General features: G+C 37.5%; 1 protein-coding gene across 1 annotated transcript in view; it reads left to right on the forward strand.

The window, feature by feature from the left end:
- LOC129412375 (plexin-A2-like) overlaps positions 1 to 18,080 on the forward strand; it is a 157,947-nt gene that overhangs the window by 7,869 nt on the left and 131,998 nt on the right. The window lies entirely within an intron of this gene.

Genomic DNA, 18,080 nt, shown 5'->3' on the forward strand with positions numbered 1-18,080 from the left:
TAGGTTGTGATAATAGTAATAGTAGTTGAAAGATTTATTATAGTAGTAGTAGTAGTAGTAGTAGTTGTAGTAACAGTAGTAGTAGTAGTAGTAGTAGTAGTAGCTTGTAGTAGTCGTAGGTTGTAGTAGTAGTAGTAAGTTGTAGTAGTAATAGGTAGTAGTAGAAGTAGGTTATAGTAGTAGTGGTAGGTAAGGTAGTAGCAGTAGTAGCAGTAGTAGTAGTAGTAGCTGTAGTAGATTGTAGTAGCAGTAGGTTGTGATAATAGTAATAGTAGTTGAAAGATTTATTATAGTAGTAGTAGTAGTAGTAGTTGTTGTAGTAACAGTAGTAGTAGTAGTAGTAGTAGTAGTAGCTTGTAGTAGTCGTAGGTTGTAGTAGTAGTAGTAAGTTGTAGTAGTAATAGGTAGTAGTAGAAGTAGGTTATAGTAGTAGTGGTAGGTAAGGTAGTAGCAGTAGTAGTCGTAGTAGCTGTAGTAGATTGTAGTAGCAGTAGGTTGTGATAATAGTAATAGCAGTTGAAAGATTTATTATTGTAGTAGTAGTAGTAGTCATAGTAGTAGCAATAGTAGCAGTAGCAGGTTGTAGTATTAGTAGGTTGTGGTAATAGTAATAGTAGTCGTAGTGGTAGCAGTAGCAGTAGTAGTAGGAGTAGGAGAAATTACTTGAGTTACTGCTGGAAAAAAATATTATGCAATGTGAAATTATTATAGAATGACACAAAAGTAGAAGTACATTGCTTAGCTTGGAATGTTCCACAATATGGCATTAAACCTATCTATCTCCATGGAGACAAGTCAGATATAGTTACAGGTCAAATCTGTAGACAGGCTGCCCCATTCATAGTACTAATCCATGTGTTGAAAGGTATACTACTATATTTGGAATTCATGCAAGATAGACGACTTTAATGCCATGCTGTGGAACATTCCAGACAATGCAATGACATCTACATAAAGAAACGCAATAATAGCGCCAGAGGATTATTACCATATGCATCTTAAAACAGTAAGTAAAAGACAGAAGACATGAAAAGTACTATTCTTGAGACTCCACCTCTGCATGTTGGCCAGACTGGAGTGTGGACTAGAGCAGAGCCAGAGGAGACAGCACTCAGCAGCCAATCAAACATGTATCAGCCAGCCGCTCATCCGTCTGTCGTCTGCGGGGACACCGACGCCGTGTTTGGAGAGACTAAAGAAGAGGGGCATCATGGGAAGGTTTCTGTGGCTCTGTCTCATGTTATTATTGTATCGTGTGTGCAGAGGAGACAGGAGATGGGATTCACTCACATGTGCATTCAAGAAAATTGTCAGGTGAAATAGAACTGTACATAGAATATTGTGTTATTGTATATTATATAATATGTACTGCTACTGCTACTACATTTACTCCTATTACTACTAGTACTACTACTGCTGCTGATTAGGGCTGGGTATCATTATAGGAAGTTGCCGATACGATACATATCTCCATACATAGGCCATGATGTGATACGTTTTTCATTACAGTCTGCTTTCAGTTCAGTGTGATTCGATATGATATATTTCAAATCGATTCGATACGGTTCAGTGAAAATCATGCCTCTGATACTAAAAGATTACTCAGTTAATATGAAAATCACCCACTTTGCTCATTAAAACAGTGAAAATGTCAACACAATTGTAGCTCTTACACAAAATTATGTAGTAAAATATACCTAAAAATACTCTTGGCGATATATCGATACAGCAGCCCGTGATATTGATACTGTATCATCAAATTAAACAAAATGATATATCGATATTTCAATATTTTGCACACCCCTACTGCTGATACTGCTACTTCTACTGCTGCTATTGCTACTGCTACTTCTGCCACTGCTACAACTACTACTACTACTACTACTAGTACTACTACTATTCTACTACTGATACGGATATTGCTACTACTTCTGCTACTACTACTACTGCTACTACTACTACTACTACTACTACTGCTACTGCTACTACTACTACTACTACTACTGCTGCTACTGCTACTACTACTACTATACTACTACTGATGCAGATACTGCTACTACTTCTGCTACTGCTATTACTTCTACTACTACCACTATACTACTACTGATACGGATACTGCTACTACTTCTGCTACTAATACTGCTACTGCTGTTACTACTAACTACTACCACTACTTTCCTACTGTAATACCAACATTGTTACTTCAGCTATGGTACTACTGCTAACTACAGTTACTTCCAACTGCTAGTATGGCTCCTTGAAATATATTTACTAGATTAGGGTAGTTGTTGTGATTAGGTTCTGGAATGGTCCTGGTTTAGTCCTAGTCTAGTTTTAGTTCCAGGTTTAGTCCGAGGTTAGTCCCCATGGTGTGAACCCAGCTTTAGAGACTCATTTTAAATTACACAATAGCTATATAAAACAATTTCCTCTTGTCTTTTGTTAAACCTGATTGAGAATAAGTTTAAGTAATTCATTTGGTTCAGACACCGTCAGTTCCGTCCCGTCTATAAATAGCGTACATTTGGCAAGCTTTATTTGTATCACACTAACCAGACTGGGCCATGTAAACCTCATTTCAACACAACGGAGGGGGGAAAACAAAGGACTCTAAAAGGTGTCCACACACACACTTAGACTAAAACAAACTGCACCACTCAGACTCCAGAGGGACTGTCTGTGGCTGCCAAGTCTGCTACAACATCATCTAAACAATCTCTATGTAATCACGACCAAATGGTGAGGAGCTCAGCAGACCATATGTGGCAGACAGGCCTGATTCTGATAAGCCCGAGTCTGTTACCCAAGTCTGCTCTTCTCTCGCATATATATATATATATCTGTATGTTACTCCTCCATCCTCCATCTGAGCCTGTCTGCCATCGCCATGTGTGTAAAACAAGACTGAAAACTACACATGCTGCCATAAAAGTTTTACATTCTAGACTAAAGCATGTGGTGTGATGTGAGCCAGTGATGAAAGACGTACTTAAAGGGACAGTACAGAATTTTGGACATAGGACCTCACCAGTGTTTGAGACGTGTGGAGACACTTTTTAAAAAATATTCCATCCAGTCCTTGTATTTGCTAAGGGTGTGCAAAAATATCGGAATATTGATATATCGTATCATTTAATGTGATGATACAGTATCGATATCGTGGGCTACTGTATCGATATATCACCAAGAGTATTTTTAGGTGTGTTTTACTAAATGATTTTGTTACAGAGCAATAGTTTTGTTGCTTGTGGAGTGAAAGGAAACTCATTTATGCAACACATTTGATATTTTTACTGTTTTGATGATTAAAATGTTTGTGTTTCATATGAACTTTGCACAAGAAATGGTTTAACAAAGACTTTTAGTATCACAGCCACGATTTAGCCTTTTTTTTTAATTGAACCATATCGAATCAATTTGAAATATATCATATCGAATTGAAAGTGCACTGTATCGAGATATGTATCATATCGTGGCCCGTGTATCGAGGTATGTATCGTATCGGCAACTTCTTAATGATACCCAGCCCTTGTATTTGCAGAGGTCGCTGGTGCTAGGCTAGTGCATGTCAATGGCCATAGTTAGCCTGCCACTAAAAACAGTTTTACCCACTCCACAAAACACCCAAAACAAATCTATTATTACACCAAACTATCGATGTGAATGTCTTTGTGGATAGAATAATGTTTGAAGTAAAACTAACCTTGAATCGAAGCTGTTGAGGGACTATTTTCTCAGCAGCAATGGTATTTTACGTTGCCGGTAAGGTAGGTGCTACATGATATCAGTCCGCCGCATGGATCTATTAAAATAACTTAATAGGGTGTTGCTGCTTGTAGCCGCCTCCAGTTGATGTAGTGGTCACTCACTGGAACTTCAGCGGAAAAAATCCCCTGATCCCCTGAGAGAGGATTTTTCTCACAGGACTCAATGTAATCACAAACTGCTCATGTTCAGCTGACAGGGGACCTACAACTTTCAAAAATGTTGGATTTGTTGGCGATTTTTACCTATTTTTAGATCATAAACTTTTTCTCAGCTCAAAACCCTTCAGTTGTCTTAAAATTATGATAATAATAATAATAATAATAAAAACGCTTTATAATTGTTAGCTCTGGCTCCGCTCTAGCGCCTCTCGTCAAAGCGATTACGTGATACACGAGACCGTGCTCCTTCCACGGGAGAAAAGAGCACTACTGCACATGCTCAGTCAGCCCACAGCCACTGGAAGTACCTAGCCGAGCTAAAGGCGAATCTGGAAGCATGTGCCATTGAGCTCAGCCCATTGACTTAAATGGGTGGCCATTTTGAGACCCCGGGAATTGAGTCTTACCCACTCCACAAAACACCCTTAACAAATCTATTATTACGCCAGACTGTCGAAGTAAATGTCTGTGTTGATAGAATAATGTTTGAAATAAAACTAACCTTCCATTGCATGAATTGTTGCATGTTGAGGGACTATTTTTTCATGTATCAGTCCGCCACTGCCAAGCTTTCTATCAGGAAGTACAACTCGCTGCTGTTGCTCAGACATAAATCCTTCAAATGCAAGGTTGGTTTTACTTCTAAAATTATTCTATCCACACAGACATTCACATCGACAGTCTGGTGTAATAATAGATTTACTTCAGGTGTTTTGTGGAGTGGGTAAGACTGTTTTTAGTGGCAGGCTAACTATGGCCATTGACATGCACTAGCCTAGCACCAGCGACCTCTGTAAATACAAGGACTGGATGGAATATTTAAAAAAGTGTCTCCACAGGTCTCCAACACTCTGGGTTACTAGTAAAGAAGGTCCTATGTCCAAAATTCCAAACTGTCCCTTTAATTTTGTTACTTAAGTAAAAGTACAAAAACATAATAATCAAGTAAAAGTAAATTTCACATGAAAAAATCTACTCAAGTAAAATATTAAAAAAATGTACATAAAGGTGCACTGTGTTTTGTTACGGGTCCATCAGCTGCTTGTTTCTATAGATAGATCACTTCTCTGCCTGGAATGTTCCACAGTATGGCATTAAACAGCTCTGTCATACATGTATTAAGTTACAGATGGTTTTATAGCACAAAAATAGCTGGAAAAACAGATATTCTGACTGTGAGCGGGGTTGCCTTTCCACAGATCTGACCTGGTTTAATTTGGTCTCCATGGAGATAGAAAGATTTAATGCCGTACTGTGAAACATTCCAGACAAAGCAATGACAACTGACCCTCCAGAAAAGTTACATAATGCATCTGTAAAGAGTGACACGTAAAAGTATTTCACACAGATTTTGAGATCTAATCTAATCTAAAATGCTCTGGTTTTGTTAAAGATTTGTGCTGAATTTTTCAACAGAAATCAATTGAATCATTTTCTTAGCTGTTTTTATTTGTATGTTTTCATTCGCTCAGAATATGACCGTGTTAAAAATAAACCCTCAGACTCTTCAGCAGGTCTCAAACAATAATAAAAAATACTTTTCAGTCCAGAAAGTACAGATGCCTGCTCTCAGATTTTGTGATGCAAAAGGAAAAAGTATCATCTTAAAACGTACTTAAGTAAAGTACAGATACCTATTTTTTTTATTTTTTTTTATTTAACTACAGTACTTTTTCTACTTTTACTTTGTTATTTTCCACGACTGGTGTGAGCTAAGGAAACAAGCCAAACTAATGATAATTGTTCAGTACTGAGTGAAATTGTATTTGAAGTGAGTACCACCCTAAATGACTCAGTGGTCTGCCTGTAAGAATGTCAAGGTAAATTAGGACTAAACTATTTGGGTGCAGTCTTGGTCATTTGTGTTTATTGTGTTTACTATCTGCAGTCTTAAATCTCAAAGCTAAATTTATACAACAGGTCTTAATTTGTGTTTCAAACTTGATGGTTGATTAGCATGATTGACAGGTGGATTAATGCATGGATTACCTACAACAACAAAAAGTAACAATAAAAATAAATCATACGATATGGATATTTGCACATACAGTAGTAGAATTGGTAAGGGTATTTGTGCTACTTCTATATAGTAATCTAATGCTAATACTTGTGCTACTACTACTGCTACTACAACTACTACCACTACTACTGCTACTTCGTCTACTACTACTTTCACTACTACTACTATAACACTACTGATGCGGATACTGCTACTACTACTGCTAGTACTATTACTACTTTCCTATTGTAATACCACTACTACTTCTACTACTACTACGCTACTACAACTACTACCACTATTACTGCTACTTTTTCTACTACTACTATACTTCTACTGATACGGATACTGCTACTACGTCTGCTACTACTACTGCTACTGCTACTACTACTACTATACTACTACTGATGCAGATACTGCTACTACTTCTGCTAGTTCTATTACTACTTTCCTATTGTAATACCACTACTACTTCTACTACTACTATGCTACTACAACTACTACTACTACTACTGCTACTGCTACTACTACTACTATACTGCTACTACTACTACTACTGCTACTGCTATTACTACTACTATACTACTACTGATAGGAATGCGGATACTACCACTGCTACTACTACTGCTAGTACTACTACTACTTTCCTATTGTAATACCATCATTGTTACTTTGGCTGTTACTTCTACTACTACTACTACTACTAATACTAATCATCTAACTAACTAATACTACTATGCTACTACAACTACTACCACTATTACTGCTACTTCTTCTACTGCTACTACTACTACTACTATTACTACTACTACTACTACTACTACTACTACTGTACTACTACTGATACGGATACTACCACTGCTACTACAACTGCTAGTACTACTACTACTTTCCTATTGTAATACCATAATTGTTACTTCAGCTATTACTTCTACTACTACTACTAATACTAATACTAATAATCTAACTAACTAATACTACTATGCTACTACAACTACTACCACTATTACTGCTACTTCTTCTACTACTACTACTATTACTACTACTATCACTACTACTGCTACTATACTACTACTGATACGGATACTACCACTGCTACTACTACTGCTATTACTTCTACGACTTTCCTATTGTAATACCACGATTGTTACTTTAGCTATTACTTCTACTACTACTACTACTTTTTCTACAACTACTACTACTACTACCACTACTACTACTATGCTACTACAACTACTACTGTTGCTACTTCTACTCTTGCTAGTACTACTTCTACTGCATCTAGGCCAGCTTATACTGCAGCTACTACAAGATATCCTACTGTAATACTGCTATTAGGACACAGCCTGGGTCATTCTGTTTATGTGCAGTCCTAGAGTGAAAGTACTAAAGTACTAAAGCTCTTTTCAAGTTCTGTTATACAATAGGTTTCGATTTGTGTCTCAAACTTGATCGTCAATTAGCAGGATTGACAGGCGGATTAATGCACGGCTTTTCTATGCAAACAAACAAAAAAATAAACAAAAAAGTGTTTTTGGTGTATAAATAAAATAAGATGTCTTCCATATGTCTTTCACATGCTGTAGTGTAGGCTCTTTTTAGTTCGACCCCGATATTTATGGAATAAAAACATTTACTCTGTTGGACTGTATATATAAATGGACATAGCTAACCCACTAGCCTCCATGTTCCAAATAGGAAGTGAGCATGGGCATGCTTCTGGCTCCATTGACTCTGGCTCCAATTGACTTTCATTGAAAAAAAAAGTCACTCTCTCTCTCTGTAACTGCTGCTGCGAGCCTCATTTTGGTCTTAAAATGTTCGTATTAACCCACTCTACATCCTGGTGTTTTTATTTCACCCAAAAAATTCTATTACTAATTTCTCAGCTCCAAAAAACTTCAAATGTACCCCTATCCAATCCCAATCCAACTTGATTTGTATAGCACATTTTATAAACAAAACTGTTTCCAAAGTGCTTCAGATAAAAAAAAAAAAAAAAAAAAAACATCAGCAGAATTATGGTTTAATAAAGACACTAATAGAAAAATAAATAAAATAATAATAATAAAATCAATGAACAAAAATAATAAAATCAATACATAAAAGCAGTACTAAAAAAATAAAATAGATAAAAACAATAAATAAATAAATACATAAATATAACTCCAGCCTCTTGAGCTTCATTTGACTGAAGCTGAACGCAGTGGGTGACTTCACACTCCCTTAGTCCACTTCTTTATACAGTCTGTGATTCAGAAATAAGTAAAAGTAGTTTTTAATTGACTCAATTATGCAAAATTGCCTGTTATGAGCATTAAACCATGTTATAATAGCTCTCACTCATTATTGCCTTATTATTATCTTGTACCATGCATGTTTTCAGGTTTATTTAAGGAGTCAGCGCTCACAAAGTTAATTTTCACCTACCTCCTCTTCCCGCCCACATCCCTGTACTTCGTTGCAATCCTCCGAGCTATACGATATGAAGAGACGAGAACCAGCTCTGCACTCTGGAACAGGAAGTCTATTTATATACACCTATATTTATATTATATGATCAACATTACAGTTTACAATGAGCACAATGTAAAATGTAAAAGCACGATCCACACGTGTCTAAATACTCTCTAAATACTACAAATATATACACTTCTACTTCTTCTTGTCTTCTTTTAATGATCTTCTCACATTATTTTACACATTCCTAATCCTTTTCAAACAACTTTTCTGATCCTGGTTTGTTTTTGATGAGGCAACGACATTCTAACATGACTAAAAGCTCACAAGAGTCAATTTTGTGGGACCGTTAAACTATTAAATCATGCTTTGTTGTATATATTCCAGCAAAGTCAATGAATCAATTAATCAATATAGATCCCCATGTGTCCATCAGTGCAGAAAGTCCTAAAGTCCAGTTCTTCCAGGTGACGAATTGTTGCTAAAGTCACTACGTAGAGTTTAGTGGGAGTTACAACATTGATTTATTGAGTCTTGTTTGATTGATGGACCAATTGCTCCCCTGGGCTCTGTTTTATCTCTTGCATTTTAAGCACCAGTCTTACAACAGTAGTCGACTAAATTCCCTTTTTTGGGTCAGGAACGTTGTGTACCTAAAAATAACTGTTGTTGAAATTATGCCAAAATGAACTTAAGGTGACCTCTTTTCTGCAGCGAGACATTTTGGAACAACTTCTCTGTATCTTTTTTGACAGCGAAGGTGATCCACTTTGGTAAATAACGTGAAATGCGGTGGGTCCATTTAACAAATTTGAGCTATAAGTTATGACTGCGGTGCCACAACATACGTCATTGCTTGATAAATAATACAGTTTTACCGATTACACAAGCTTTTAAAGGTACACGGCCGGCACGAGTGGTGACGTGAGCTTTTTTAATATTGCCGTGGACCCCGTGTGACCTCCGTGCTACTTTAGGACATGAGGATAAAAGACAGTGGATAGTCTGGAATATAAAATGCGGTGATTCATTCTTGTCAGCAGTAAAGCTTTGGCTCGACTTAAAAATGTGAGTAGTGCTGACTGCGTTCACACTTGCGCCCACGCTGGATCAAAATGAACATCAAACTCAAATTTAAAAATAGTAAGAAGATTTATTGCAATCAGAATGTGTGTAGAATCCCTCAGTCGTCCAGGTAGAATCCATGACAAAGGAGAAATTCAATTCGTCAGCTGGACAAACGTTTCTTTAAATGGCTTTCGTTTCTCAAGAATGGTAATTAATGATGTACTGTTAGGGATGTAACAATAAGAAATACCGTGATATCGTATCGTCAAAGTTCTCACAATAATATCGTGGACCATCACAATATATCAAATTAATTAAAGTCTCTTTGCTTCAATTAAGAGTTATGGTGCAGCAATAGCTAAAAAAAAGACAGAGGGAACTACATAGACCATGATCCTTTGCTCCATTTCAGTGCAGACTACAAGAAGGAATGGTAACACTTTATAATAACTACACCTTACTTAGCCTTAATAAAGCATGAACAAAGACTCAATTAATAATGAACAAAGATGTAATTAATAATGATTCACGCTTAGTAAATGCTTAATAAAGCATCATTTGTCTTCACTTTAGAAAAGCTCTCAAAAAGACTTAACTAACAGCCTGAATTATCATCGCATTGCATTATTAGAAAATAATTTTCTTGTAGCTTACTAATCATTAATAAATGCTCAAATGGTTAGTTCATGAGTAATTAAGTATGAAACAATTATGAGTAACTATTTACAGCACAGGCAAATTAAGTGCAAGTGCCAATTAAGGTGGTAATTAAGTAGTTACTAAGCGTGAATCAATATTAATTAAGTCTTTGTTCATTATTAATTAAACCTTTGTTCATGCTTTATTAAGGCTAAATAAGGTGTAGTTGTTATAAAGTGTTACCGAAGATATAACAGTTCTAAGCACTTTTAATTCTTAGTTCTTTGGATTAAGTCTTGTCAAGTAGCATATTCACAGTTTTAGCTGTTTAGTCTCCACAAAATATTGTAATAAATATCGTACCGTGAGATGTATATTGTGAAAATATTGTACCAAGAGATTTGAATATTGTTACATCCCTAATCTTGAACCTCCTCACCGTATCGTGAGCTTTCCCACGATATCGCAATAAATATCACACCGTGAGGTTCGTGAGACTTGGATATAACTCCTACTGTATGTACTGTGTAACTTTTTTTTGGTCTATCACGTGGCTCCATGGAGGTGTTGTTGCTTTGCCCAGAGTGTTTCACACATAGACTGTTAGATCCAGTCACATAAAGCTCACAAAACTCGCACTTACAGGACTCAATTTGGAGCCAGTTCCATATTAACAATAGGAATTTATTTATGGACAAAATGGCTAAATAATGGCAAAAATGGCAAGACTCACTGCAGCACTTTGTAAATGTAAAGTCAATTGGAGCCAGAGTCAATAAAGCTTCCCTATGAACACTTCCTATTTGTAACAGTGTGTGCTCCACATTATGATTCTGACCATTTCTACTGTCTGTCGGTGTCACACACAAGGCAAAGTTGCATATCAAATCTGTGGAAAAGTGAGCCCACTCATATTAAGAATGCATGTTTTCCCATTTTTGTTGGTTTTTTGTTTTTTTTGTTTACACAGTACAAATATCTGTAATTGAATAATGCATGATTGACAAGTTCCAAGCAAATTCCAAGCAAAACAATTATAACAAGCAGACCAGAAAAGTTAGTGCACCTTTCACCTACAAAAAAAGTACTGAAATGTAAGATTCTTAAAATTGACCAATCAGTTTTCAAATGTTACTGTCTCTGAATGTGCTGCCAAACCAAACTAAACCAGGACCAAACCAGGACCAAACCAGGATTAAACCAGGACTAGAAGAGGACCTAACCAGGACCAAACTGGGACCAAACCAGGACCAAACCAGGACTAGAAGAGGACCAAACCAGGACCAAACTGGGACCAAACCAGGACTAAACCAGGACTAAACCAGGTCTAGAACAGGACCTAACCAGGACCAAACCAGGACCAAACCAGGACCTAACCAGGACTAAACCAAGACTAGAACAGGACCTAACCAGGACCAAACCAGGACTAGAAGAGGACCAAACCAGGACCAAACCAGGACTAGAAGAGGACCTAACCAGGACCAAACTGGGACCAAACCAGGACTAAACCAGGACTAAACCAAGACTAAACCAGGTCTAGAACAGGACCTAACCAGGACCAAACCAGGACCTAACCAGGACTAAACCAAGACTAGAACAGGACCTAACCAGGACCAAACCAGGACCAAACCAGGACCTAACCAGGACCTAACCAGGACTAAACCAGGACCAAACCAGGACCAAACCAGGACCTAACCAGGACCAAACCAGGACTAGAACAGGACCTAACCAGGACTAAACCAGAACTAGAACAGGATCTAACCAGGACCAAACTGGGACCTAACCAGGACCAAACCAGGACTAAACCAGGATTAATCCAGAACTAGAACGGGACCTGCCCAAGTCTATGACAGAACTTAAAGTATGAATGCAGTGACTGAGTTCTTTCACAGCAGCAGTGAGGGGGCTAGACTCACTCTGAGAACGTGTCACTCAAAAGTAGCCAACTTGTGCTTCCTGACAGCCGCACACAGACACGGGCTGACTCACTGACAGCACAGGATAATGAGATGGCGATGTATACGTCGGGATTTGGCAGCGGGGCCTTATAGAACAGCAGTGAGAGCCGGGTGAGAGCCGGAGTCGCTTTAACAGTTTGACTTGACTGCATATGGCTCTTTGAGGACACTGCTGCTCTCTGCACAGCTCTCCTCATTTGTCTTTTTTAATATTTCCTTTAAGATGTAAATGTCATTCCTTGGTTTGCCAGTTTTATTTATTCATTTTCAGATGATTGTCTGCCTGTCACCTGTTTTCTCCACTGAGATACAGATAAATATATTTTGTTTTTCTGTATTTTATTTCTACTTATGCATTTATATAATTATGGCTTATCTGACACCAGTCTTTTGTTATTTTTGCAACATATTTTGAACTTAGCATTTATATTGTTGCTTTTGATTATATTATATTGTGATGTGTGAGCCACTGTGTCCAAATTATTTCCCTTGTGGATCAATAAAGTTTGTCTAAGTCTAAGATGTAAAATGTTCCACAGTATGTCTTGTATATCTCCATGGAGACCAGGTCAGATCTACTGAGAGGTGACCCTGTTCACTTTAAGAATGTGTCTATGGTTGCGTTCAGACTGCAGACTGAAGTGACCCAAATCCGATTTTTTGGCCCCTATGTGACCTGCATCTGATCTTTTAATGACAGTCTGAACGACACAGATCCGATTTTTTCAAATGCGACCCAGGACACTTCGAAATGTGGTCCTGAAACCGATACATGTCCGATCTTTTGACATGTGACTTCAGTGTGAATGGTTAAAGCGCATGAATCCGACCTACACATTAACAACAAGCCACAAATGTCATTATTCTGCGCTGAAGTAGACGAAATTTGTTAATGAACTCCGTGTCACTGAAGCAAATCACATCACCACTCACCACTCTTGACTACGTCTCCACATCCACACGTTCCTTTCAACGGACGTCGCTGCCGCTGTCCCACAAAACACCACGGCCAAAAACCTCGTCCTTCTCCTTCTCAATCTCCTCCTTAAAACAAGTAAGTTGTTCATGTTCTGGCTCCGGTACGAGAGAAACTTTAAAATCGCTCAATGCTCGCGTCCATGTTTACTTCTGTAAACACAGAGCACGCTCGCTGTTGTTGACGTCATCGTGTCTCCAGTGCACATGTGGGACACTTTTGGGCCGTTTAAAGTTCACACTGGAGTCACATACAAGTCGCATTTAATTGGAAATGTGAACGACCTCGCAAAAACATTGGATTTCACAAGAAAATCGGAATTGAGCCCTGCAGTCTGAATGCAGCCTTTTTCAGAGATTTATTTTCTTAATAAAATATCTGTAGTTGAATAAATGCAAGATTGATAAGTTTAATGCCCTACCGTGGAACATTCCAGGACATGCAATAACATTTCCATGGAGACAAGCAGCTGGCAAATCTTCCAATAGAAATGTTACATAGTGGACTTTTTTTCTTTTTTTTTTTTAATACATCCATTTAAAAGAAAAAATACAGTTCAGTTCAGTTCATTTTTATTCTGGACTCATTGTCCATTTTTAAGACAGACAATGACAGTGACATTACAAAACAACAAACATGTATGTTTTTAAAAGACAACCATTCCAGTCGCCACATACTGGACTGATATCTTATTGCACTGAATCTCATATTTGAAAGTGACATTATTATTTCATTGTCTGATTTGTTCAGCCTGCAAATAAAACTGTACATTAAAATTCTTAGTGCAGCTTGCAAAGTGTTCACTCGTGCAGTAACTAACAGGCCACCTGCAGTCTTTATAAACTGTCTTTTTTTGTAATTTGGCTGTAATTGGGTTGTGGTATGAGGTGTAAACTATGATTTAAACAATAACAATGTTACATCATTTGTACAAGAACTACACTTACACATAAGAGTATTTGCCTGACCACAGATCGTCCTACACTGTCTATACATATCGTCCTCATCTGCCATGTACGCAGTGATGATGAGCCCAAGATATTTAATTATTGTTGTAACAGTCAACACAACATTTAACAGGCAAAAGTCTAAATATCTCAATGTGCTTATCTTTTTTGGTCCTACAGATCATGACCACACTCTTGGTTGCATTATACTAAAAACAACCAAGTCATCTGCATACATTAAATGATTCACAACAAGATTTCTCGCCAACCAGTTTTAAGCTTTGTTGACAGTTCATCTAAATGCACATTAAATAAAACTCGGAACAGAATCTCCCCCGTCTGACCGCACTGCTGACTCTAAATTGGGCAGACACACTGTTTCCCCACTTAATCTGCATTGTCTGCGTACAGTGTATTTTGGTACATCCTTCTGAATCAACTTCATAAATAAATATATGACTTATACATATACTTATACTACACTGTGTTTTGTTTTTAAATGAAGATATGAACAATGTTACTCATGCTTACTCATGCATCGACTATGACTGGAACATGGCTTCTTGCTTACATCATCAGTTTGTTGGTAGTTGAAGTCCTTCACATAAACTATTCATTCAACTTACTCCTTTGACACATGGTAAATGCTGATTTATTTATTTATGTTTCTCCCTTTTGACTTGCTCCTTTTATTTATTCAGTATCACCACAGTAAACCAGTTGTGCAGTGCTTTAGCAAGTTCTCACCCCGGATGCCTTTGACAACTCAGGTAGTGTGGGTGAAGTGTCTTGCCAAGTGACACAACAACAGTATATAGATTACTTTAGGATCAAAATGGCAATTCTGTAGTCGGTGGGTGCATGCCGAACTCACTGTTCCATTTATTCTTTTGACTTTTCTTTGGAAAATTCGAGTTGAGAAAGTTTAATCCAAATCCCATATGCACCAATTAATGTTACATGTATTATTTATAAGCCTTATTGATCCACAAGCTCCTCGGTTGGTCAAAATAAAACAAAACTAACAAGAAGAAAAGTTAGAAAATATGTCAAAGGGCTTTATTACTCTGGTTTTTAATCTATGCTATAATGTTGTAGCCTGAGTCATCAGCTGGTTTCACTTTGTGGAAACCGTCTGACCTCACAGCATTAGGATTTGTTTGTTTGTATTTAACCAATCGTTGCTATTTGGTCTTGACAGATGTAATGCGCCACTAACGGGGCAAACCAGTATATTAAACTTTTCCCAAATCCCGTAGGAAGAAGGGCAATAATGTCCTTCCTCTTGATAAAATTCACCAAACATTCTCTTTGTTCTGGCTTTAAATCCTCGATCTCGGGAATCGTTGCCAACACAGAATGTATAGCTCTTCGCTGATTGGCTGGTGCTCAAACTCGCACTTCTGGGGTTCTTACAAACCGTCCAGTGTATTCTGATTCCCTGACCTAGTCGCTGGAGAGAAATGAAATTGAGTGGAGGCACCAGCCTGGCTAATAATGTTGTTTCCACATCACAAAAATACCCGAAGTTTTGCTTTGTTTTGTTTCATTCACACATTTAACACACAAACTCTGCAGATGTAGGCTGACTTTTTCTCTCAAACAGAAAACACTGTCTTCCACCTTGTGATGTCATGTGGTAATACAGGAAGTGCTCCACTGTGTTTTTAAAGTCCATACACCTTCACTAGAATCATTTGAATGATTTCAGCCCTAGAATTGCTAATCTCTACTGAACTAAAAGTAAAATGTAGTTGTTTACATTAAAATATTTTGAGCTTTAGAGATGTGTACAGACTAATAAACAAAGGTTAACATGTGTGAATGAAACAAAACAAAACTCCAGGTCTGTTTATAATGAGGTAACACCATTATAACATGGCTAAATCTCTCAAAAATCTATTGTGTATAATATAGGAGCTTTAAGTAAATTCACTGCCATCATCAGTGAGCGCTTATAGTGTTTGAGTTGCCAGGTAGAGTTGTTGTTATTCAGCCTGTGTATCCAGCAGAGGTGTGATGATTGGCCGGGGTAATGAGCCTCGCTGAGAGCATGGAGCAGCCCACTCATCCGCACCTCAAACATGTCTGCCACGTCCAACAGAAAGCAAGCGCTCGTCTGAATGGATGACTAGTTCACGCACCTCTGCTGACCTTTGACCTCTCTCTCTTTCTCTCTGTCCCTGTCTTTTCACTCTCTCTTTCCTCCGTGTTACTTTGATGATAGCTTTATATTTCCACAACTTTGATCACTCACCTTGGCTGAACTTTGTGTTATTTCTAGCTTTATTCTTTCCAATGCAAGATGCTCTGCCAGCAACTAGAATGCTAATGCGCAATTCCACATTATCAGACATTAAAGAGCTTTATAATTAGATTTCATATTTGACCTCAAGAGCTGCTTTTACAATAAATCTGTGCTGAGGCAAGATGCATTTGCTCAAATAGGGATGAACTTGAAAAGGAACAAAAAATAAAAACAGGCAAAATCAAATGGCAATTACAGCGCTGTTTTTATATGAAGCAGAATGTCATTATTTTCATGGGGCCTTGTATTGACTTGTGGGCCCCCATGCTTGTGTTTACGGCCCTGGCAGAACTGGCTTTGGGTATAATACTGTTTGTCTCTCACTGCTTGTCACTTTTTATCACTTTGCCTATATCTGAATTTTTATTATTGTCTGTATTATCTTTCAGGATGTTAAATATTTCATTCAAAATTGTTGTAAGAAACACATTTTAGATCTGTTCACTTCTCTATCTAAACTCTATTCAAACTCAAGGATCTAGCCCTTTTTCCAGCCACAAAGACTTTCCGGTCTAAACAGGTGCTAGGATGGTTTTACAGTTTATGTGATTGCAACCTACAGCTGCAACAAAACGTCAACACTTGAGTGTCCAAATTCAAAAGTTTGTTTTTGTGGTGTGGGAATGTTGGCCTTGAGTAAATACTGGCCTGTCCGCAACAAAAACAACACATTTTTGGCAAAACACATTATTGAGTCAACAGCCTCGAGGGCACACTGTCAGTCTAAGCCTATATACAAGTGTGCAGGGTTCTACATACTAAGAGGTCTGTGTCAATATTCTTGGTAATAAATAGGGGTGTAACGATATCCAAGGCTCATGATACGAGAACAAGAGTGACATTATAAAATGCTTTGACCATCATTTAATACAACATTTATTGTCGTATTATAGGGATGTAACGATATCTATACATCTCACGGTACAATATACGATATGCATCTCAAGGTACGATATTTATTGCGATATTTTGAAGAGGTGAATATAATTCAATTCAATCTTTATTAAGAACACATGATATCTGGTTCATAGTATTAAAATGGTAGATGGGGCAGTTTTTTGCTTTTAAAATACCTTGACAAGATTTTGGTGTGAATTTTTTTTGTCAGTTCAAGTAAAAAACATATATCTTCATGTTGTTTGCACTGAAATGCATCATGGGATATGTAGTTCCTGATGCTTATAACCTGTTCCTACTAAATAACAATGTATTTAAGCCAAAGGAACTTGTGATTTGATATATTGTGAGGGTCCATGATATTATGGTGAGACTTTTGACGATACAATATCACAATATTTCGGTTATTGTTACATCCATAATAATAAAGTACTGCGCTGTTTACTTTTACTTTCATTCATTGTCAGAAACTAGGATTGGATGAGGTGGCTCCAGTGCCAAACTGGTTGTCTTAACTATCAACTTTATGGGCACTGGTGCTGTCACTCAGTTCATATTTGGAAAAGGTTGCTGGTATCCTGCTCCTTCAGCTGTCTATTGTTGTTCTGTCCTTGGGCAAGACACAACTACACTTACACTGGTATACAAATGTGTGTGTAAATGGGTGAGTGAATGGGTCAGTGGTTCCTTAGTGTAGAGCACTTTGAGTGGCCATTAGAGGTGGAAAAATGTTTTACAGTTAAGCAGTTTACCAGTGTGCAGTCAGTGTGAATGAAAAAGCTAATGTTAAGTGACTTCAAATAAATCATTTCAAACAAGTCAACGTTTTTAATATATTAAATCGTGCTTAAAAAGTGCATTTGTTATTATGAGTATTATCATGACTTAACCAAATAGAATCA

This window comes from Boleophthalmus pectinirostris, unplaced genomic scaffold (assembly GCF_026225935.1).
Source record: "Boleophthalmus pectinirostris isolate CB_2022bp ecotype Guang Dong unplaced genomic scaffold, ASM2622593v1 HiC_scaffold_8, whole genome shotgun sequence".
NCBI lineage: Eukaryota > Metazoa > Chordata > Actinopteri > Gobiiformes > Gobiidae > Boleophthalmus > Boleophthalmus pectinirostris.